This window comes from Eublepharis macularius, chromosome 15, assembly GCF_028583425.1.
Source record: "Eublepharis macularius isolate TG4126 chromosome 15, MPM_Emac_v1.0, whole genome shotgun sequence".
Lineage (NCBI taxonomy): Eukaryota > Metazoa > Chordata > Lepidosauria > Squamata > Eublepharidae > Eublepharis > Eublepharis macularius.
Genome location: NC_072804.1, coordinates 36,520,190 through 36,543,012, shown reverse-complemented (window position 1 = coordinate 36,543,012; position 22,823 = coordinate 36,520,190).

Genomic DNA, 22,823 nt, shown 5'->3' with positions numbered 1-22,823 from the left:
TTTGTAGTGATGCAAAGCTGCCCATAAGGAAGAATGAAATGGATCTCCACTGCTACAGTTACGGCATGGCCACAGTGCTGATAAGGCAGCTGTTCAAGATGGATGGTGGTCAGGAGAGGAAATCTGAGTCTTGACTCATAAGCGATTGTAACTTTTGAACATGGGACATTGACCTGGCTGCTGAACATGTTTGCTGCGAAGTCCACAGCTTCCCTAGATGCTTGCACTTTGGTGACATGTCCAAGTGAGCTTTGTTTGTGTATCATTTAGCTGGCTGGACCCCAGAATTGCCGGGCCCTTCTTTTGGGGTGTGCACATGTCTCGTGGTGTTGGTGACAAACTCCTCTCAGACATTCCTCCATTTCTCATGTTCAGCCGCAGAGAAATGAAGAATCCAAGATTTTCCCACAGTAGAAAAATGAAGAAGGTGTCTGTGCAGGCAGGCAGGCAGGCAGGCAGGCAGGCAGGCAGGCAGGCAGGCAGGCAGGCAGGCAGGCAGGCAGAAAGAAAGAAAGAAAGAAAGAAAGAAAGAAAGAAAGAAAGAAAGAAAGACTTTTTGTTCTGAGATGGCTTTTTGGCTTCTGAAATGTCCTCTCTGGACTGCACTTGTTGCTAGAAACTCAGATCTGATGACCAAGAGGTCTCAAATTTACTGCCAAAATAAGCCTCAAGTTCCATAACTGGAAAAATCTGCATTGTGTGAAAAGAAATGATAAGGGCTTTTTCTTGTTCCCTTCTGACTGCTCACATCTGCAAGCAAGCAATCCTTCCGATAGCAAGTCTCACAGCAAACTGCCAACCGATTTTTGTTTTTGAATTACTGGAAGAGTTTTTGATACAACAATATTAGTCAATAGCACCCAAGCTACCTCCCTCATTGTTCTCTATTATGAGTCTAAAGAAGCTTGGGTGCCAAAGATACAGCATTTAATTACAAAAAGGCACCAGAAATCCAGTCCCTGAAAAGATTCCCTTTTTTCCTGCTCAGTGAGACAGATGTACCTCTAACTCTGTTCTAATTGCACCATATGTTGCCAAGGTCCAAGGTGGGACGTGGAATCCTGTTTGGTTCCTTTCCATCAGAATTCCCACTGCCAGGTGCACTCATGTGTGGAGGAACAAAGCTTGCTAGTTTTATCTTCACTGGCTTGCAACATTTCTGAGCCCTCAGCTGGTAATGAGTAATTAACTTGGAAAACATCTGTGAGGAGCATTTCCTTGCTTACGTATTTTCTCGAGACCTCAGAAGTGGTGCTGAGTTAAAGATTCTTCCTATTTGATTTATGCCTCAAAAGCAGTGATTATGGATAGTCTCACCCTCCTCCCACAATGGCAGTTCATTGTCTGCAACTTCGCATTGCTGCTTCTTGACAACTGTCCATCTCCATTTCATACCTCCTTGATTGATCCTAGCCAATCGGGGATCATATACTGTATCTCTCATGATGTCAAAATATTACTCAGCAAATCAACTATGTACTGACCTTGTTATGGGCAAATGAATCAAGTTAGAGTGGCAACATTTTCTTTACTAGTCGCATGGGCAATACTAGCCAATCAGGGATTATACACCGGCTCATAACCAGTGTCCCAGCACTTTCGCATAATCTGAAAAAATGGCTGAAATAGGGTTCCTTTTGATTCTGAGGTAAATTTTTTTTTTAAACTTCCCTCCTCTGTTTTAGCTCAACAGTATCCTGGGTGATGAATCCTAAAATTTGTGGCCATAGATCTGCAAGACAATACATGCACATGCCTCTGCTCAGCAGTGGGAAAACCACGTCTTATCTGCCTGTGGAACATCGCGTGAAAGACCCAGAAGTCAGCGTCTTCTTGCGCGAAATCGCACCAGGAAGACGCTGTTATCTGGGAGTTTTGCACGATTTCGTGCAAAACTCCTGGATAACAGCGTCCTCCTGGCGTGGGCTTTCGGGGACCACAGTTCTCTTTGTCAGATGCATCTGACGGGGAGAGCTGTGGTTATCGAAGGCTTATACTACATAGGAATTGGATGGTCTAGCTGTTTTACTGCTGCAAACTAACACGGCAAACTCCTTTGAAGCTTCACCCAAGCCAACTGCCCCCCACACCAAAAGGAGATGTTTACATTTACTAGCAAAGGAATGTTTTGGTTGCATCCTCCCTCTCCCCCCCTAACTGCATCTTCTCTCTCCTCCTCTCCTCCCCCCTCCTCTTCTATATTTGACCAGTTTCTGTATCATGCATCTGACGAAGAGAACTTGATTCTTGAAAGCTTATGCTACAATAAAATTGGTTAGTCTTAAAGGTGCTACTGGACTCTTTTTGATTTTGCTACTACAGACTAACACGGCTAACTCCTCTGGATCTATAACAGAGTGGGGATTTGAATTTAGGTCTCCCAGTGCCTAGTTCAGCACTCTAACCACTAAACCACTCTGTTGCTCCATTTTTGTTCTTTTTGGTTTCATATATTATTATTGTTATTGGTTTCATTTTGCCTCATTTTAATTGTTGTAGTTTATCATACTTTATACCATTCTTTATACCATTTTTGTGCTATTTTAGCATTTTTTGTGCTATTTTAATGTCCTTTATATGTCATTATATGGAAAACTGTGTTGATTTTAATGGGAGACATTTGACACGAGGAAAAAGGAACTGATGTGAAAATTGCGACTTGCTCATTCGTTTCTGAAAAAACACATTTGAAATTTGAAATGAAATTGAAATTGGAAGGTTGAAATCAGTTCAGACAGCATTCAGTCTTCAGTCTCATTTTCCTAGCTCACGTTACAACCACTGCAGGGATGCTTTTGAAAACAGTCACTCCAGCCCTATATCTAGAGGTGCGCTGTGATCTCTGCGGTAAACAGTTTCTGCAGATAAACATGCCATGTTGGAAAGCCACAACAACTCAAGACCTGAGCCTCACATCTCCTTTCCTCATCTGCGGCTCGCTCACTTTGTTTGAGGCAAAATTTCAATGACAATCCTCTCTAGATGGTAATCCCTTGCCACAGAAAGGCAGTTTTGGAGACAACTCCAGCAACATTTGGTCCACTGTGCTGCTCGAGGTGGGAGTAAGGAGAAGGTCAGCTAAATGAGGAAACTTCAGAGAAAGAGGACAGCATGGGCCCTACTTTCTCAGCCTTGGATTGGCTGGAAGGTATCACATGTCAGCGTTCCATTATAACTGCTTTGTGGGGGTACATGAAGTAGAAAAATGTCTGGTGTGAATCTTCTATTTCTCATGATGAACAGAGTTAGTGGTTTAGTGGTCCCTTTAATATCAGCTGGATCTGCAACAAATCCTTGGTATTGTAATTGTAATTCATGCCGGCAAAAGCTTCATTTCCACTTGTTAAATCTCTATTAAAGGGGTAGGACTTTCCCTCTTAGCTCCACGTCTTCAGTGCTTAGATGATAACTGACCTACCTTATAAGACTGTTTGTTTGTTTGTTTGTTTGTTTGTTTGTTTGTTTATTTATTTATACTTATTTTGCCTTGCTCCCCAATGGGGACCCAAAGTAGCTTACAACATTCTCCTCCATTTTGTTCTCACCACAGTCTTGTGAGGTATTTGAGGCTGAGATCATGTGACTGACCCAAGGTCATCCAAGAAGCAGAATAGTGACTCGACCTTGAGTCTCTTGGATCGTAGTCCAACACGCTAAACGCTACACCACACTGGCTCGAGCTGTTGTATGGGTTCCTGACATGATGCAGATGAAGTATTATTAAATGCCACTCTCTGATGATCAGGCCCTCAAAGCAGAGGACAACAATATTGTAAAAAAAAAATGCAGTATCAACTTTTTCTTCCCCCCTCATGCATTCCCCATAGAGTGGACTGGGAGTGTCAGTTGCTTAGACATTGTATACTTCAGCCCTTTTCTCCCAGGATTAGAGATGATAAATTGGAACATCCGGAAGCCCAGTAGGGAGGAACCAGGAGCTGCTTTGCCTCTGACATCAGTGATTCCAGTTGTGGCTTGCCGTGAGGGTGGCCATCTTGTTTCCTTCCTTGCACCTCTGCCCTGTGTGTAAACGTAGCCATCTGTGATGTTTTCTCCATCAATGGATGTCCAAGGTCAGGAAACATCTCCTCCACTAAAAACTTCACCCACATGTTAGGCTGTTGCTAAAGGCACAGGAAAAGTTGGTCATTGTGTAAGGAAGAAGAAACCTGAGGGGCAGGAAGGAAGTTGTGTAGAGGAAAGGCCCAGCAACAGGCAGAGCAGCCCCTCCCTGGCAGTCGCTTCTCGCTCTCCTTCTCATACCTTGCTCGTTCCATTATGGACAGGCCTGTGAAATACACTTGGAAATGAAGTTTGTCATTCAATTTGGCGTTTCAGAGGCTCCTGCCGTCAGCGTGAGACGTCTTGTTCATGTTACTGGAGCGGCTGGAGAAATAATATAATTTATTGATGTCTTTTATTTCCCCGCTGGTGTGGCATAAAAATAAATCTACATGTGTCTCCTTCTCTTTCTTTCTCTCTGCTCCCTTTCCATCCCGCTTTCTCCACATTCCCTCCCCACTGCACATCTGAAACACCCTCAGATAAATATGCTTTTATATCCACCTGTCTTTCCAGGCAGAGGTAACTGGAGCAATTGGGGATGAAGCCTCATCTTTATGGTGACATCTAAGTGGAGGGGGAGAAATTATAATGTTCATTAGAAGTGTTAAACTGGCTGCAGCTGAAGGCTGGAGTGGAATGTCACTTGCATAAGATCACAGCCTAGATGAATTGATCTGAAGTAATGACAATTCATGGCATTTTTGGTGAGGCTCAAGGCTTCCAGGGAGCCCAGATATGTGTGAGAGGACTGGGATTACTCAGCGCTGAGTGAAATGGGTTCTGTGTGTATTCAGAGGCACACTGGCCCCTTCTAATAATCCTTATCTTTCATAGCCCAGGGTTGCCCCCCCATGCAGATTAAAAAATCTGCATAATGGGCCCAGTCATGGCTACACTTTAGAGATCTACTGTTGCCAAGTAGGCCCCCTCTCCTGCTTTAAGGCCTGCCATGGACTGTGTTAAAGTTTCCTGCGTTGCTGTTTTACTGCTACACAAAGATTGCCCTGCACGTGTGTGTTCTGGTACACGTGTCAGTTTCCTGTCTGCTGTTAATTACCTTGCTGCTGCAATAGACTGTGTAGTTCCCTGACTCCATGTTTGGTTAATTGCACAAAGGACTCTTTTCCTGGGCAAGACCTGCCCTGACCTGTATCTGGACTTCCCAGTGTGTGTTTGGACTGTGTTACAAGTGTGCCCCGTGCCTGCATTGCCATCTGCCACGGACCGTGCCTGTTCCCTGCTTTGGACTGTGTTTTATGTGCTGTTCCCCCTGCCTCCATGGAAGCCTGCCTCATATGGGCCCAAGCCGCTGCTGGCAGCCGGGCGCCTGCCAGGGAAACCTCCAGCGAGCCTGGCTAGGCGCTCCCTGGTCAGTTCCCGCCTGGAGCCTCCCGTGGGTCGGTCCCCGAGCTTGCCCTCGCTACCGGGCAGCCTGCAAACCAGCCCCAGCTATGCCCAGCCGGCATCCATGTTCTTAGGCAGCCAGAAGACCCAGAGGAAAAGACTGCTTTGGGAAGCCATTTCGGCAAAGCGGGCACACCACGTCCGCAGCGAGAGTACCTCGCCCCGCTCTGCATATCTTAGGAGCCGCCCAGGAGAAGGAACTAAGTGCCGACCATCCCAAGCACTTAGAGAATGCATCTCAAAGAAACCTCCGCATTCCAGAGCTGATGACATCAGGACAAGCCCTGTCCGCTGGAACATCCTTTCAGCCCACTTGGATTTCCCCCTCCCTCTTTTGTCCCCTCTTCCTGAGGTGTCACTTATCACAATCTGATTACCAAAGTGGCCCATCCAAGCCATTCAGTAACCCATTAGAACCTTTGTTTTAATCTGTGAGAACCACCAAGTACAGCACCAGCCCCAGGGTACGTTTTGGGGTATTTAAGCTGGTCTCTCAGACCACACGGTGCTTAGGCCATTCCTATCCAGACTCCCTTGCTGTCCGTCTGTGGTCCCATTGCTGGCATTGGGCCACCTCGCTGTTGTGTCTCTGCTTCGCTTCAGGATAAGTGAGTATTCCCCACCATCGTTGGGAACCAGCTAATGCGAAAGTCTCTGTATTTCCTACTCTGTATTTCTTAGATCTTGTATGTTCTCTTGTATGCTTGTGCAAGTTTAGGCTTACGCCACACTAAATACACGTGTTTGGAACTTATTTGTAGTCTGCCTCTTTTTCACTAGAGTGTCTGGAATCGGGACCTCCGTAGACATAGGTTAAGATCCGCGCTAATTTAAGTTACAGACTGCTAAAGCTAATTTCCCCTTATAATAAAAAGCAGTTCTGGTAACACTACAGTCTGTGGCTGCCATTCCTGCAACTGGTGGGAAAAACCCAGACGTGACATGGAATAGCTCCAGCTCTATGGTAAAACCATAGAGTTGCTTGCAATTTCTAGAGCTACTGTATCACTTCTTGGTTCCCTAAAATTAATCCAAATTGGCTCCCAACATTGTGGCAGAGGGTAGAAACACCAGGAGGAAGACAGGAGGGAGGACAGTAATGGAGCTGGAGCCAGAGGAGGGAGAAGCACACTCTGAAGGGGGAAAGGCATTTCTCGGCCCTCCATGACTCCTCAGGGATTGTGCTTTGTGTTTTCTAGGACTGCTTCTTCATAATGAAACCACAGGTTTGTGGATCCTGGCTTAAATGAAGCTTGATAACCAGCCCCTGACAATGTATTCACATAAATACACGTTTCAAAGTCGGGGGGGGGGAAACCAGTTACTCTGCCAATGTTTTGACTGTCTTTATTGTAACTACACTGGAGAGATTAGTGACTTGTTAGTTTATGGTCATAGAGTTAACAGAACAGCAGCAAGGTGCATAAAAGGGCATGGAGATGTTACTGCCCTCATTGTTCCCAGGCAGTGCGACTGCTACAATGGTGGAAGCGTGATTTGGGGAAAGCAAATGCAATCCTGCTGGGGGATTCAAAATAGAGATGGAAATTGAGCCACGGGGCTAGGTACACTCCGCTGTTAATCTGAAGCTCCATTTGGCTTTCTTTCCCTGCCTGCCTGCCTTTGTACACACTGGAGAGAGGCACCATTAACAGCGCATACGTTCCAAGTCCACCTTCTCTTTGCCAGCTCCAAGGACAGAGATCAAAAGGAGTCTCTTCTTGTTCCCTGTTCCGATTGTCTTGTGTGCACCGTTCTTTATCAAAGCCCCACCGGCTCTCCCTCGAGGACAGAGCTGAGGGAAAGGAAGGGCCTTCCTTGTCTGAGAGTAATGCATATTTATAGCCAGGAAGGCAATATTAAAACAAAAGGCGAGCAGAAATCCGACAGAGAGGAGAGGGCATGGGCTTATTAGCTTCTACTGGCACGTCCTCGGCATCTCAGGTACTCAGCTGGGAATTCAAACTCACTCATTATGTGGACCCTTTGGATGGGTGAAAAGTAAACAGCACTCAGCATATCCCACAAGCGCATCTGTGCTCACAGTCAAACATGGAACTGAACTCAGGGTCGTTTAGCTTACTGGGAAATTTCCCAGTCGGCTACTGCCTGGGCAGCAGGGGGGATGACACTGAGGGCTGGAAGCAAGAAAGATGAACCCCAGCCGTACCGATTGTTCCTCTGAGGCCATTTGGCTTCCTCCTGGTTCATTTTAACTTGCCAAGCCATCCTTGGCTGGTCTCGAAAGTTAAGCAGAGCCAAATTTGCTCCCTGAAGACAAAGCCAGCAGGAAAGAGATGGTCCAGGTGAGCCTGATCTTGTCAAATCTCAGAAGCTAAGCAGGGTTGGCCTTGGTCAGTAATTGGATGGGAGATCTCCAAAGAAGACTAGGATTGTGGAGGCAGGCAAAGGCAACCCACCTCAGTTAGTCTTTTGCCATGAAAACCCCATCAGGGGTCACCATGTCTGTTATGACTTGAGGGGACTCTCCCCACACGCATACTGAGCAAATATAAACCAGTTTGCCTCAGCACTTTGGTACCTCATTGGCCTCAGCGTTAGAGTTCAGCAGACACCAAGGAAGTTTGCTTTTAACCCAACAAGAAAAATCCCCCAAAAGAAACTGTACCAAAGTTTCATATTAATAATGTACCTGAACGTACTCTGCCTGGACGGTTATATTACTACACTTGCGTAAAGGGTTCCTGCTGAAGAAAATGTAAAGTTCACAAAAGGCCAAAGCAGAGGTGATCGGTATGATCTACTCATTAATGGGATTTCTTGGGGACAGAGAGGCAGTGCTGTTGCTACGATGCCAGAAGTGTGCTGCTGTCCTGTTAATTCAGGATAGCAATGCCTGAAGAGCCATGACTTTGGCATTTTTAAATCAAATTATTTATGTAGAAATATTCATAGCACCTCTACGGAGGAAAAGCTGCATGGTATAGCCCGATCTTATCAGAATCTCAGAAGGTAAGAAGGGTCAGTACTTGGACGGGGGAACGCCAAGGAAGACTTTGCAGAGGAAGTCAATGGCAAACCACCTCTGTTTCTCACTTGCCTTGAAAGCCTCTTGCCGAGGTCCCCGTAAGTCAGTTGCGACTTTCCTTTGATCTGTTTATGGTGCCTCTCGACAGCATCTGCCCAAGCCAGTTTACAAAATAAAACATAATAAAAACATAAAACTTTGAAAGTTATTAATTAAAATCCAGCATTAAAAAACTTATCCAGAATGTTAAAAACCAATAAATGATCAGCTTAAAATAACAATTCTCCGATTAAAAGCAAACTAAAATAGTGGTAAAAGCATTACCACTTAATTTAAAGTTTGGGCCAACAGAAATGTTTGAGCCTGGTGCTTAAAAGAGAGCAACATGAATGCCTGGTGAGCTACATTTCATATTTAAGCAAAGTGTAGGCTTATCAGTTGCTGAATGGAGCAATGAGAGGGGGGGGGGAATGGGGAGGAGAATGACATCATAGCAGAATCAATGTGGTAGGAACTTTCCCAAATCTCTATGGTCTTTACCACAAAGTTCAGGGGAATTCTGAGAGCGTTGTTGACACCATGATGTCAGTCTGGGGTGCTCAACCAAAAATTGCGTCACAGCTTTAGTGATGCTCCCCTTTTCTAAGTTCTGCCCCAAAATGCTCCAGGGGGAAGCCAGCGCAGGGCTGGCAAACCTAGCAAGGTGCCAGTACTGAAAAAGCCTTGTCACTTTTGATTACAGTTGCCAGCTACGCACAAGCAACCAGCAGGAGGCTGCCTGGGGGTGGGGGATGCAAATTCATGGTGCTCCAATAGTTCAACATCTCTTTCGGCACAAACCCGGAAGTGACACCATTGCATCGGGGGACAATTGCCAACCTCCAGGTGAAGCCTGGTGTTCTCCAAGAATCACAATTGATCTCCAGTCTGCAGAGATCAGTTCCCCTGGAGGAAATGGCAACTTCAGAAGGTGGTTTCTATGGCATGAGACCCTTCTGAGGTCCTTCTTCTCCCCTAACTCCATCCTCCTCAATATATGTCCTCAAATCTCCCCCAGACCAGAGCTGGCAACCAGAGTTGGGACTTGAGTGTAGTTTGGAACTTAATTGTGCAGGAAGCCATGCGGGGTGGGAGGTGGGTGTTGCTGCCAAAGCCACGGGTGGTTCAAGTTACTTATTTTGCTGCCTAAGTAAAGATTAATTTTACCAGCTCCACTCCTGTCTTACTGTATGGGAGAGAAAATGGTTATGTGGAGAGGTTTTCCTCTGCCACACAACTGGATGGGCTGAATTTGCAGGCACATACCCGCTCTTCACTTCAGGCCTTTAAATCAGCAGCATCTGTGATGGGGAGGCAGAAGAGTGTGCCCCCCTCAAAAATTTTCTTTATTGCAACTTCTATCTCCTTCAGTAAGGCAGGACCCCCCGCCACACTAAGCCAGAGGTGCCTACTTTATCAGACTGTGGGGATTCTTCTCATATCTGGAACAATCATAGGCCTGCATCACTGCTCCTATTTCTTTCCCTCTCACAAGCTCTTATAATTTTGCCTCCTGTTGGGGTGAGAGGGGCGGATTTGTTTAGCCACCCAACGCAGCGAAGACGGATGAGATCAAAATGAACTCTCGGAGATCTAGGCTGAAGGCTGTTTAATATCCACTGGTTCAGGGCAGGCAATCTCCTTGTTTTATCTTGAGGGAAATAAACGGAACTGCCGCAAGGTTCATAAGCGAGGATTGATGGTGTCTCCACTTATTGTCTGGGATAAAGTGAAAGCCAAGTTAAGATTTACTAGCAGACTAAACCAGAGTAAAATACTTACTGTGTGGCTACAAGGAGTCACCTGCTTCCAGTTCAGAAGAAGAGAGAACAGGATGAACCCCCAAATTGCTCAGGTAGCCCCTAGATGTGAAAGTCAGGGTAAGCCAACTACCTAGTTTTTTTAAAGGTGGGCGCATTCTACCTAGTTAGAATTAACTTGGAGTCTCATTTAACCTTTTTTTAGGTTAACAGAAAACCACAGAACTATTTAGAAAATTACATTCCTATTTTTTTATCAAAATATTATATCAAAATCTAGTCACACACACAACGTTAAACAGCCTGCAGAGTTGTGGCCTCTGTGCACATTTGTAGTTCTTATTTTCGTAGTGTTGCCTACTCCTGGCTGAGAAGTTCCTGGAGATCTGGGGATGGAGCATATGGTGGGTGGGGTTTGGGCCCGAGGAGGGACCTCAGAGGGGTACAATGCTGTAGAGCCCTCCCTCAAAAGCTGCCATTTCCTCCAGGAGAACTGGTCTCTGTCTTCTGGAGATCAGTTGTAATTCCAGGAGAACTCTAGGCCCCACCTGGACGTTGTCAGCCCTACACTTGTAGCATGTTGAACTCATTTAGATTACAGTTGATTGACAGTAAGGACCTCACATCATCAATTGGGGTCTTCTTTCTTCTTGGTTTAGAATGTTATCCTTGAAGTGCCTGTTTGTGCCAGACTCACCCATTGTCAAATAATCTGAGACTGTGGGGAGGGCTGCTCTGTTTTCCCCAACCCATTGATACTCAGGAGGACACATTTCAGGGGGAGTAAAACTAGGGAAATAAGTCACTCTGCCCTCCAAAATAGAGATGCATAGTTTCTTGATCAGCTCCCAGAATAGTGGGCAGGCCTTCTCCTTGCAACACTGGCATCAGATTGCCCAATTCTATGGCTGTCCTCTGGCATCCCTTGCATGGGTAAAGTGTAAAGTGCCATCAAATCACAGCTGTCTCCCAGCAACCTTGAGCTTTAAGATGTTATAGTAGGTGGACCTTAAAATAGTAGTAGGTGTAAGGACCTTAAAATGACTGAAAAGAAAAGGAAGCCTCAGCAGAAAGCCCCAAAGGCTGCCGTCGGAAGTAGTGTCTGGTCTGGTGTGATACCAGATGCTACTTCCGACTGCAGCCTTTGCTCTGTCTGGAACACCAGCACAGTCTGGCCTGGACATCAGTGTGAGCTCACTGATGCAAAAATATCCAACCCCCCATGGACTGCACCATTGAGTTATCCTCTCCATTACCGATCTAACACCACAGGCAGTAGCCTCACAATCCCCACAAAGGAAGCAGTGGGCGTGCTTTGCTATGAGTTATCCATGAGACATCCAGTCATGTGATTTTTGAGTCATTTATGTATCATTGGGTAAGTCACCCACAAATCAAGACAGCCTGCGTGACACACTTCCTGCAGATAATTTGAGGTGGTTAGCTGTGTTAGTCTGCAGTAGAAGAGCAAGGTTCAAGTCCAGTAGCATCTTAAAGACCAAAAGAGTTTCCAGGGTATAAGCTTTTGAGAGTCAGGCTGCCCTTCTGCAAGCCTGCTCAGAGGCAGTTCTGGCCTGGAAACACAAGTTACTGCCCCAGGACAAGGCCCGTCAAATCCAGGATCATGTTATTTAGCCGAGTAAGAGCTTGGTTCTTCACTGGTATTCTTCAATGGAAGATAACTCCAGGAGTGGCTTGATGACTTTTATAAGGGAAAGGAGGGAGAGCAAAGCTCCCTGATTAGCTTGTCTGGGACCAGCTGCCACTGAATTCCTCCTTCTTAAAAAAAAAAAATGATGTTGGCTATGTCATCATAATGTCAGTTTTGGGGAAAACCTGGAATCGATGTAAGGTACCTCTAGGAATCACCAGAGACTCTATGGTTTTACATGGGGTTGCCAGGCAGTGCCTGATAACTGGCTGGTGAGTTTGGGGGAAGCAGCATCCCAGGAGAAAAATTAAAAAGAGTTCTGGCAATTCCTAGAGCTACCCCAAAACTATTTATTTATTCATTCAATTTTTATACAGATTCTCGTCAGTTAAGATCTCAAAGCGTTTCACAACAATTACAACGGTGAAAATCAGTACAAAAATATAATATTCAATAAAATCACAATAAAACAGCTTAATGCAAATAATTAAAAAACACGCTCGTCCCAACCCCAGCCTCTAAAACCTTGCAAATAACATAAAAATTGCAGGTAGCTAAAATGCACAGCAATTTGCTCTGCCTCACAAAAGAATATTAGATAGCAGAGGCATGTGACTGGAATGGATCAAGAGCTAATGTATCATTCAAACCCCCCTGAAGCTGGTCAGCCACCGCCCTCTCAATGACCTTATCCAGTGAGTTGAGCTTGCCCGAGCTGGTAGTCCAACGTCTGAACACTCACATAAAAGCCAAGGAGGAGTCCAAGATTCAAAAGCCAAGTACAGTTCATAGTCAGAGCACAAGGTAAACACCAGGAGTGAGTCCAGAATCCAAAACCCAGGTCAAGTCCAGTCCGAGGTCAGTTACCGATAGTGTCAGGTCTAGAAGCAGGCACAAGCAAGATACACCGCACATGGAGTGGTTTCAGGTAGTTTAACACTTTGCTTCCGTGCCTGGTGATTCCTCCAGGCTGGCTTTTATAGCCAGGTATGGTTTGCAGCCAGCAGCTGGGGCACCATCCTGATGCTACTCATCATCACTCTCCAACAGCTGGCGTTGGCTCAGAAGGCAAGCACTGCGCCGTCTTTCCTGCAGCTCCAGCCTTTGCCTTTGTTTGTGGTGCTCTTTAGGCGTGGGCAAACCTGGCGGGGTGGGGTGGAAGCCCCCGGCTGGGCTTCCCCTGTGGTGTTGGGGCTGGAGAGTACTGGTGGCTCTGTCTCAGCTGCTGGCTGTAGTCTCTAATTAGCCAGCAGCTGTGGCTCCTGATCACCGGCTTCTGCTGAGTCAGGGCTGGCTACACGGAGCTCCTCTTCTCCTGAGGAGTCCCCACTTTCACTGAGCCCAGACCAGTCCATGACAGGCAAATTAGAAACTGGGCAGTAATGTACTAGCTCCCCTTTATCTAAGGAAGGCTTTTTCAATAGGGGTCTCACTACCGCCTCCTTGAGGGAGCGAGGAAATTGGCCCGACATGAGAGAAAACTTAATAATTGCACACAAGGGACTTCCCGCAAGATTTAATTCGCCAAGAGGGGCAGGGGTCCTAGACTTTACAACCATCAGGGTTCTGTCAACGTCTGCAGGGGTAAGTGGACTGAAGGAGTCTCAGAATGGACCCAGCAATGCAGATAGAGCCGCTACTATGCTCCTCGCAACAAACTTGGCAGCAAAGCACAGAGGCTTTATCCGTAAAACAAGTAGCGATGTTGCAGCTAAAGTCACAGCTAAAAATCGAATCATCTACCACTTTAGACTCTGTAGCAGGAGCAGTTAACTGCCGAATCAATCTAAACAATTGAGCTGGATGCGAACTCGTGGCCGTGATGGAGGAGGAAAACTAATTCCTCCTTGTCGCCTTCACCACCAATTCATAGGCCTTCAACTGAGCTCCAGAAGATGTTCTCATAGTCTCGTCATAAGCCTGGTGCCATTACACTCTCGCTGTCTTTACAACTTCTTAGCATCTCTTAGTTCCTCATTATACCATGGAGGGCTGAGGGCAAAGAGGGTGTTGGGAAGCAACTCTATTGGTGGCGTCTTGAAGACCCTTATTCCACAGCAAGCCCATTCAGCGAGCCGCCAGCAGGCCCAGAGAAATCCCACAAAGCATTCCAGAATCCATTAGGATCCATAAGTCTCTGTGGGCGAGCATAAATCAGCTCCTTACCCAAGGGGAAGAGGGCAGCTCACTTCAATCCCACCTGAACGAGGAAATGATCTGACCATGGTACTGGTTCACAGACAACCATGGGCTTCGGATAAAACCCTGTACAAAAGATCAAATTTAGTGTGTGGCCAGCTTCATGCATGGGCGCTGACACAACCTGGGAGAGACCCAGTGTCGCCATGGCAGCCATAAAGTCTGAGTCTGCCTCTGACAAGACAACCGTTGCATAGATGTTGAAGTCCCCCAGGACCACTGACCCCAAACACAGCACACCAAACAAAAACCACAGCACCCAAACAACGACAGTCTCTGACAGCCTTAGCAGGGAGTCAGCTGGCGAGCTGGGCAGCTGGTACATCAGCAGAACACCTATTCTCTCTCCAGCTTCCCACGTCAGGCCTACTCATTCAGTGCCAGAAATCTTTGGTGCAGGGACCCTCTGGAAGGGAAAAAATATCTTGGAGAAGTACTGCTGCCTCACCCCCCCCCAATCTTCTTTTGAGGCTGATGAAGGACCAAGAAACCCTGTGATGGTAATTGCATGAGAGGAACCATGTCTTCAAACCAGGTCACAATTGTTGCTCCTAATAAGCTCTTGGAGGGTATCGATTTTGTTTTTCACTGACCTGGTATTACACAACATCAAACTGGAAGAGAAGGAAACATACTGGGCCTGACCACCATCATTTTGAGGGATGGGATAGAGGTTAGAAGAGAGCCAAGCATATCCATATCTCGGCCCACTTCTTTGAATTCCATACCTCCTCTGTACCAGTATGTCTCTCCTGGGTACAATCCGGAAATAACAATGGGTAGCTCTAGAAATTGCTGGTGATTCCTAGAGCTACCCATTGCCACTACTAGGTTGTACCCGGAAGTGATGTAGGGATGTCCCTGCTGTCGGTGGCATCACACGCCTCCCTTCCACGTAGTTTATGAGGCTCAGACTGGCAACTCTGCTTTGCATTCTTTGCTCCGTGGCATCCTGATTGCTCTGTCACTTTTATTTGACAGCTTTCTTTGACAGCCCTCCCACGTGCACCCATTCTGCTCGTCACAGGGGTGGGCATTTTCCTAATAAGTTTCCCAAAATCCTCCAGGGACCTTGGATCCGGAGGAGTTAGCCATGTTAGTATGTAGTCTCAAAATAGTCAAGAGTCCAGCAGCACCTTTAAGACTAACCAACTTTATTGTAGCGTAAGCTTTCGAGAACCACAGCTCTCTTCGTCAGATGTATGGGGAGGGTATGAAGAAACTGGCCAGAGATATATTGTGCACTCCACCTCTTTCATGACTTTTGCAACTGATTTGCATCTACTCCCCCTCTCCCCTCACCACTTATTTATCTCTGGCCAGTTTCTTCATATCCTTCATGCATCTGATGAAGAGAGCTGTGGTTATCGAAAGCTTATGCTACAATAAAGTTGGTTAGTCTTAAAGGTGCTACTGGACTCTTTGCTATCCAGGGATCTTGGGAATTTGAACCGTGGTCTTCCCCATGCAGCCACAAGATGCAGTGCCGAAGAGGCTCTCTTTTCCTTTGTCTACTTGTCTTTTGTTTTTGAGCAAATCTTTGAATACAGCTGCACCAACAAAACCCCAGCCAACCCTCCCCATTCATCTTCTTGGTTGATAGGGGGAGCCGAGGGATAGCTGTCGAGATGCCGGCATGTGTTGCTGGAAAGCCACAACATTTTGTGTGCTGAGAAATAAATTAATTAGACCTATCAAATAAAAGTGGCACAACAACCCTCGCGGGATCTCAGCTAATGTATGCGCCAGTTGTGTTTAGGTATTAATACCCTGACAGGAGGGTTTTAATTATGAGCCCATCACGCTGGCTTTCCTCCTCTGCTTGGCCTAAGAGGCAAACAGTTGAGGCAAGCTTATCTCCTTCAGGGAACCAGTTGTCAGTCTACGTTTGTTCCCGGATGCCACTCTCCGCTGTCATCTCCACTCTCCATCCCATCATTCTCCTTCTTTCCGTGCCTGAGAGGCTCATTCTCTCTGGGTGGGTCGGGAGAAAGCAGGGATCAAACCAGATTAGCACAACACTTTTGCCAAGAGACTGAGCTTCCAAGGGCAGCGGCCGCCTGTCTGAGCCAACTGAACTCTATGAACTCAGCCATGTGGCTGTCAGAGAGCCTGGAGTGATTGAACCCCCGACGGATGAAGAATCCCAGAAACAGGGGTGGGGGGGGTGGGGATGGAGACTGGGCCTGAGAAACTGTTGCTCATCTCAGCTCCCTCGAGGAGGGCTGCATCACAATAACTAATCACACACATTGAACAAGTCTATATTATTTTCTTCAAGGAACCTGGCAGCACCCTGCCAGAATGGTGAGGCTAACGACTCTGACATGCTCTCAGCAGCTGCTGACAGCCAGGTTAATGCAAACATCAAGAGCGAGTGCCACTCCAGTAGCCTTCATGGCCTCTTTGGTGTGCCAGGAGAATAGAGGGGTGGGAATGTGCCCTCTGTTGCTGATTCACCAGTCTGCTTAGCGGCATTCCACACTGGAGCAGTGCCACAGGGTGAGATGTTGTGTAGGAGGGAGAAATAAACGTGATGAAATCACAGCAGTGGGTTTCGTTGTTCTGAATTTGTGAATAAACTCCATTTCAGCAATCTCACATTGAAATGTACCACTGAAGTTTCTCTGTCTGAAGACAGCCACTTTGAGGTCAGCAAAGGAATGTCTGGAAAGAGTAAAATGTTCTCCCATTGGTTTTCGAGTGTTGTGATTTCAAAACAATGGACCCCCCTGGTGTTGAATAGAGGATTCTCACTACACATGCTAATTTTGCTCTAATCAAGCTGTATTGGATCTTTACATCTGGATGCCCTCCCTTGTAACACCCCCCTCACCTTTGGCTGGGATATAAAGGCTCAGGGCTTTCCACTCCTACTTGTGTCTGAAGAAGGGAGCTTTGACTCTCGAGAGCTTACATCTTGAAAATCTTGTTGGTCTCTAAGGTGCCACTGAACTCAAATCCTCCTGTGTGGTAGATTAGGTTGAGAGTGAGCAACAAGCTCGAATGGGGTGGGAACTCATGGAATGCAGTGGCACTGTAGGTTGCTGCCATGCCCATCAATGGCAAGAAATTGTAACAGGAGACTGCATATTTATTTACTTACTTACAAAGCCCATTGTGGAGAAAAATACAACAGGCTCAAGAAAACTGATTTGGCAGGCTCTTGCTGCAGGGCCTGGGGAGGGCTACGTCAGGCCTCCCTTCCACCTCTGTGGCCCCCCCAGAGGTCTGACACAGGCTGGGTTGCCAGGTCTTCTTACCTTCTAGGTGGAAGACCTGGCACTCACCTTCGGGTCATCCTCGCTACATCCTGAAAATCTTGTGGGCTACACAATTACATCACTATGGGGACGTGACATCAGTGTGCAGGGTATGTGATGCCCTGGGCCAAATTGGGCTGCTGGGGAGCATGGGTGCGCTGCTGGGATGGCATGACAGGCCCTGGAGTGTTTCTGCATTCTGCAGTGGGCCAAATCAGCCCATAACAGGCCTGATTTGGGCCAGATCGGGTGGCTGAGGAGTCCAGGAGCACTGCTGGGGGAGTGGGGGTGGAAAGGACCCTGGAGTGCTCCTGCGCCCTGCAGCTGCCCAGTTTGGTCCTGATTTGGCCCCAATTCAGGTGGCTGCAGGGCCCAGAGTGGTGCCAGGGAGGGCAGTGCAACGGGCCCTGGAGCACTCCTGTGCCCCGCAGCGGGCAGAATTGGACCTGTTTCGGCTGGAAATTGGCCTACTGTGGTGAGCAGGAGCACGACAAACCACCAGGGAGCACACACGGGAAGTGCGTTCCCCCACCTTCCCCCCCATCAGCTAGATAAGCAGGGGTGGGGGTGGAAGCGAGGGATCCTCCTCGGGATGTCCTCAGCAAGCTGTGCTGCTTAGGACTCACCTTTCGTCTCTGCAGAAGAGCGCGCGAGTGCGCCTGTGCAGGAATAAAGAGTGTGTTATCGCCAATACAGCTTGCTTTTTATATGGTAGGATTTATTTGTGTTACTTTATAGTTTGCCTTTCTCATTGAGACTCAAGGCAATGCTGTGTGATGCACAGGAATGGCATGATGTCGTGCAGAACAATGGAGTACTGCATGACCAAAGATTGCACAGGAAGGCTGCATGGTATAGCCTGATCTTATCACATCTTGGAAGCTAAGCAGGTTCGGTACTTGAATGGGGGACCACCAAGGAAGACTGCAGAGGAAGACAATGGCAAACCACCTCTGCTTCTCACTTGCTCTGAAAGCCCCTTTCTGGGGTCACTATAAGTTGCTTGCAACTTCTTATGGCACATGCACATGTATGTAAAGATTGCATAATGTAGTTCTGTTGCAGAATAACAGAGGTGTGTGTCACTGAAATCAATGGGCTTAGTCTGGAGTAACTCTGCTTAGGATTTCACTGCGTATGTGTGTGTGTGTGGTGCAATGCAGAATAATGGAATCCGACAATATAATACGCTGTAATGCAGTGTAAGCCAGAATGATGGAGTATGGTATAGATGCAGTGCGGAAGAGTGGGGATTCAGTGTGACATGAGTCTGAGCAAGGCAGAATGACAGGAAGGAGTGCAGCGCTGTGTGATTCATCCATCCCTTTCATTTTGTATCCATTAGTAACAGAACAAATTCAGAAAGTGCACAAAGGAATGATTAAACTGATATGGAAAAAAAATCAAAGGGTGATCTATTGCAGCAGGCGACGGAAGGTCAGGAGGGAAAAGAATGGCTGATGAAAATAGACCTTGCCCCCTCCCTCAGCTCTGGCAACTGATGCTCTTGAGCAGATGTGGTGGGCTTTGGCATATCAGGGGGTTCTAGAGAGCAATCCAGTGTAACTCAGTATACGGTAAAATTAGGGGTGTGGAGTGCAGTGCACTGAATTGCAGCACACTAGAATACAGAGTTTTGGGAGGCTGTCTTGTATAAAAACACTTTGCATATTTTTTAAAAAATTAGCATGTCACGGTGTGTATGAGCAGCAAATACAGATGTCATTTAAAATCATCTCTCTGCTGACAGAAAGTTAGCACATCAAAAAGAAGGATTCTAGCCTAGCTTTCTATGTGCAGGGAGTGTTTTTATTTTTTTTTAAATGGGGCCACACAGTATGAGTTTGCTTCTGGCAATTGTTATTTATAAAGCTGGGCTAGCATTGTCGCAAGGACTACATCAGTCTGAGATTCCTTGGACGGATTTTTTTATGATTTACCTCAGTTTTGGGGTTGGCAAAGTTCCTTCTCAAAAAAGAACAGAAAAGTAGGCACGTGTTGGCCACCCTCCTAGGTATGAGTGAGCACCAACAGCTCCGTAGAATGATTGTCTCATGACGAAAGCTGCCATCGTGGTAAACCCCAAATGTTTCATATTTATGAAAAGGTGATTTAAATACAGAGCAACATATCCCAGCTCAAGAGCAAAATATTTCATTCTGTAATGATGACAACACATTGTTAAGGAAGAATGACACATCTGAGGAGCCGGTGGATTTATAAGGAAGATAATTGCTCCCCATGTCTCTTCCAAAGCATAAAACAGATGCCCATGTCTGCCATGGGAAGGGAGGCATGAAACCTCTATCACATTGGCTTGTCTAATGTAGCCATCAACCTGATCCTCGATTCTATCCGCACCAGAAGAAACACTCTTCATTCATTGCCTTGTTCACCAGCTTCTGGAGATCAAGACTACTTATTTATTATATTTTAAAACGCTTTCCTCCCTCCAAGGATCTTGGTGTCTCTCCCACCCATTTTAGCCTCACAAGAAGCCTGTGAAGAAAGCAAGGTAGTGAGAGATGAATAGGGTTACCAGGTGCCCACCTGTGGTGGGCAAACTCCCGGGGATTTCCCCCCTTATCCATCGATCTCTGAGCGATTGGCGGGAGGGTGCAAACTGCTGGAGTGTGCCTGCCATGTGTGCCCTCCCACCCCTTGTGCTGGCCACGGGATCATCCCTGAGCTCTGATTTGGCCCCAAACAGAGCGCAGAAGCACTCCCGTGGTCAGCGTGACAACGCCACTTACAGAAGTGATGTTGCCACGCACTTGCCACGCACGTCACTTCTGGAAGTGACGTCATCATGCCGCCGCTGGAGGGTAAGTTCCAGGCCCCGATCCTCTCGCTGAGAGGACAGAGGGACCTGGCAAGCCTAGAGATGAACCAGCTCCCTAAGTTACCCAGTGAACCTGATGGCTGAGTGGCAATTCAAAACCAGGTCTTCCCAGTCTAAAGCCAACACTCTAACTGTATTGACTTGCAGACTGACAAATGGGAAGAGTTTCAGGTGGGGAGCCATGCTGGTCTGTAGTAGCAGAGCAAGATTCGAGTCCAGTAGTATCTTAAAGATTTCTAGGGTGTAAGCTTTTGAGAGTCAGAGATCTGGTATCTGCAAAAGGGAGTTTTGACTCTCCAAGGATTATATCCTGAAAATCTTGTGGGTCTTTAAGGTGCCACTGTACTCAGAGCTCACTCTTGTAATTGGAAGAGATCAGTCTTGCAGAGGATACTTCACTTTCCCCTGTAACCCCTTCCCCACACTATTTCCTCTTTGCCTCTGCCTAGCAGCCTCCATATGTTCACCTTTCCCCAAGTCTTTCTTTCCTTCAAACCCATTAAACAACTTACATTTATCTGCTTCCTTATCTTCACCTATATTTCTTAATTTACTTCATTTATATACTGCCTTTCTCCACCGTGAGGACCCTAGCAGCTTACATCATTCTTCTTGCCAACATATTATCCTCCCAACAACCCTGAGAGGTAGGTTAGGCTGACATTGTATGACTGGATCAAAGTCACCCAGGGTGCTTCCACAGCAGAGTGGAGATTCAAGCCTGAGTCTCTTAAATCCCACTTTGAAACTCTAACCACTGCACTACACTGGCTTTAGGGAGAGGGCTGCTGTTGAACAGTAGCAAGGAGCCAGGCTGGCTGAGTCATGCAAATCATGTGCTATCAAGTCACTCAGTGATTGCTTCTGGGCCTGGCCCCAATGAGTCCTGCCTCAAAAACCAAAACAGCCTTGGAAAGGGCCCATCCCCCTCTCCCTGCATCTTACTGACAGAAACCAAGCCTGGAATACTGGCCAAACCATTAGTGTTGCCTAGCAACAGCCACTGAGAGCAAAACTACAGGCTCCTTTTACCAATTTGGGTTTTTTTTTAACCCCCTCAATATATTTTTATTTAGATTTCAGATTTTTCTGCAAACCTGGGGCATTTTTCAGGTGTGTAGGAAGGTCTGCCTTATCCATTCATGGCTTCAATCTCTGGATTTAAGAATCCTCAGATCAGGGCCACTTGGCTATTAGTATATAAAATGCTAGTTTTGATTATATTTCAAACCATTATTTTCATAATTCTTAGCACTGCTTGTTCTTGTTTTTAAAAGCTTTTATTTTTTTATTTTTTAAAAAAAATCAGCTTGAGCAGATTTCTAGAGAGGTGGCTTCTACGTGAATACATTGGGTTGGTTCCTGCTCACTTTTCATCAGGAATACTAAGCAGGAGGGACTCATTGTATCACCAAAAATCTGTATCAAAGATCACGTGATGTCTGTGAACAAAAATCATGCTGGATGGGTCCTGTATTATGAAAGAGCATTTGGTGAGATTTTGCTAAAAAGCTGCTTGTGTCCAACCCACCACTCCCCTGCTCCAATAGGGAAAGTATAAATGCAGCAAATTTCTCTGCTCTTTTGTCAGAATCTGGGCCCTGGCATCTGGGATGCAGTCCATCTGTGTACACATGTGTCCTACTAGTGGAGAAAGAGTGTTCGTCTAATTTCAGTTTGCCATTTCCAAAATAGGCCAGTTTTTTGGGAAGCCCAAAAGCAGGGCAGGAAGTTGTCTCCCAAGGCATGCAGCATCTGGTATACTGCCTCTGAAAGTGGAGGTTCCATTCAGCTGTCATGTCTAATTGACCTAACTGCAGTGAATCTGTCTAATCCCTTCTTTCAGTCCTGTCGAGATGGGTGGCTGTCTGTGTCCTTTGCAGCAATGAATTCCCAGGGTAAATGAACTATTGTGTGAAGAGGCACTTTTGACTTTCCTTGACATGTTTTTCATGCAGGAAAGATTTTCTTTTGCACCCTGTTGTTTATATCTAGGAAAAGTGGCAACCTTAATTACTGGGCTAAGGTACCCCGACAATAGATATTGTGTATACACACTTGCTTGTTTCATTCCTGCCAAAGGGGATATACTGTTGCTTGGGATGGGATCTGATCAAAGGACATGCACAATTGAACTGGTTATTACCAGCTTAATAATACAATCATTAGGAGTTAAGGAATTAGAAGTGGGTGAAAAAGAAGATCGCTTTGTACTTAGTATGAGTAATGAGCGAGAAATGGAGACAAAATAGGAGGCAGGAGAAAGGAGGTTTAATCTTGTTCTCCTTTGGCACCAGCAAATTCTGACTGGGAGAGAGGAAGTGGGTAAAGGAAATGGTCTGATGCTGACCTATGTCTACTGGGACAATTAAAGTGAGCCAGAAGACCCCAGTTCACACATGCATGCTCATCAAGTGGTAACCTGCACATGTGAATGGGTATTCACAGTTGCATCACTGCAGTGCAGACTGGACTTTCAGGTAACCCCCTTCACGCGAAATGCTTCTCAACCAAAGTTGTTCACGTATTCACTTGTCAGTTATCCTATAGCAGGTTTACATAAGCCTGCACACCACTTTCTCTACACTCTGTTTCTGTACAATTGAAGGCA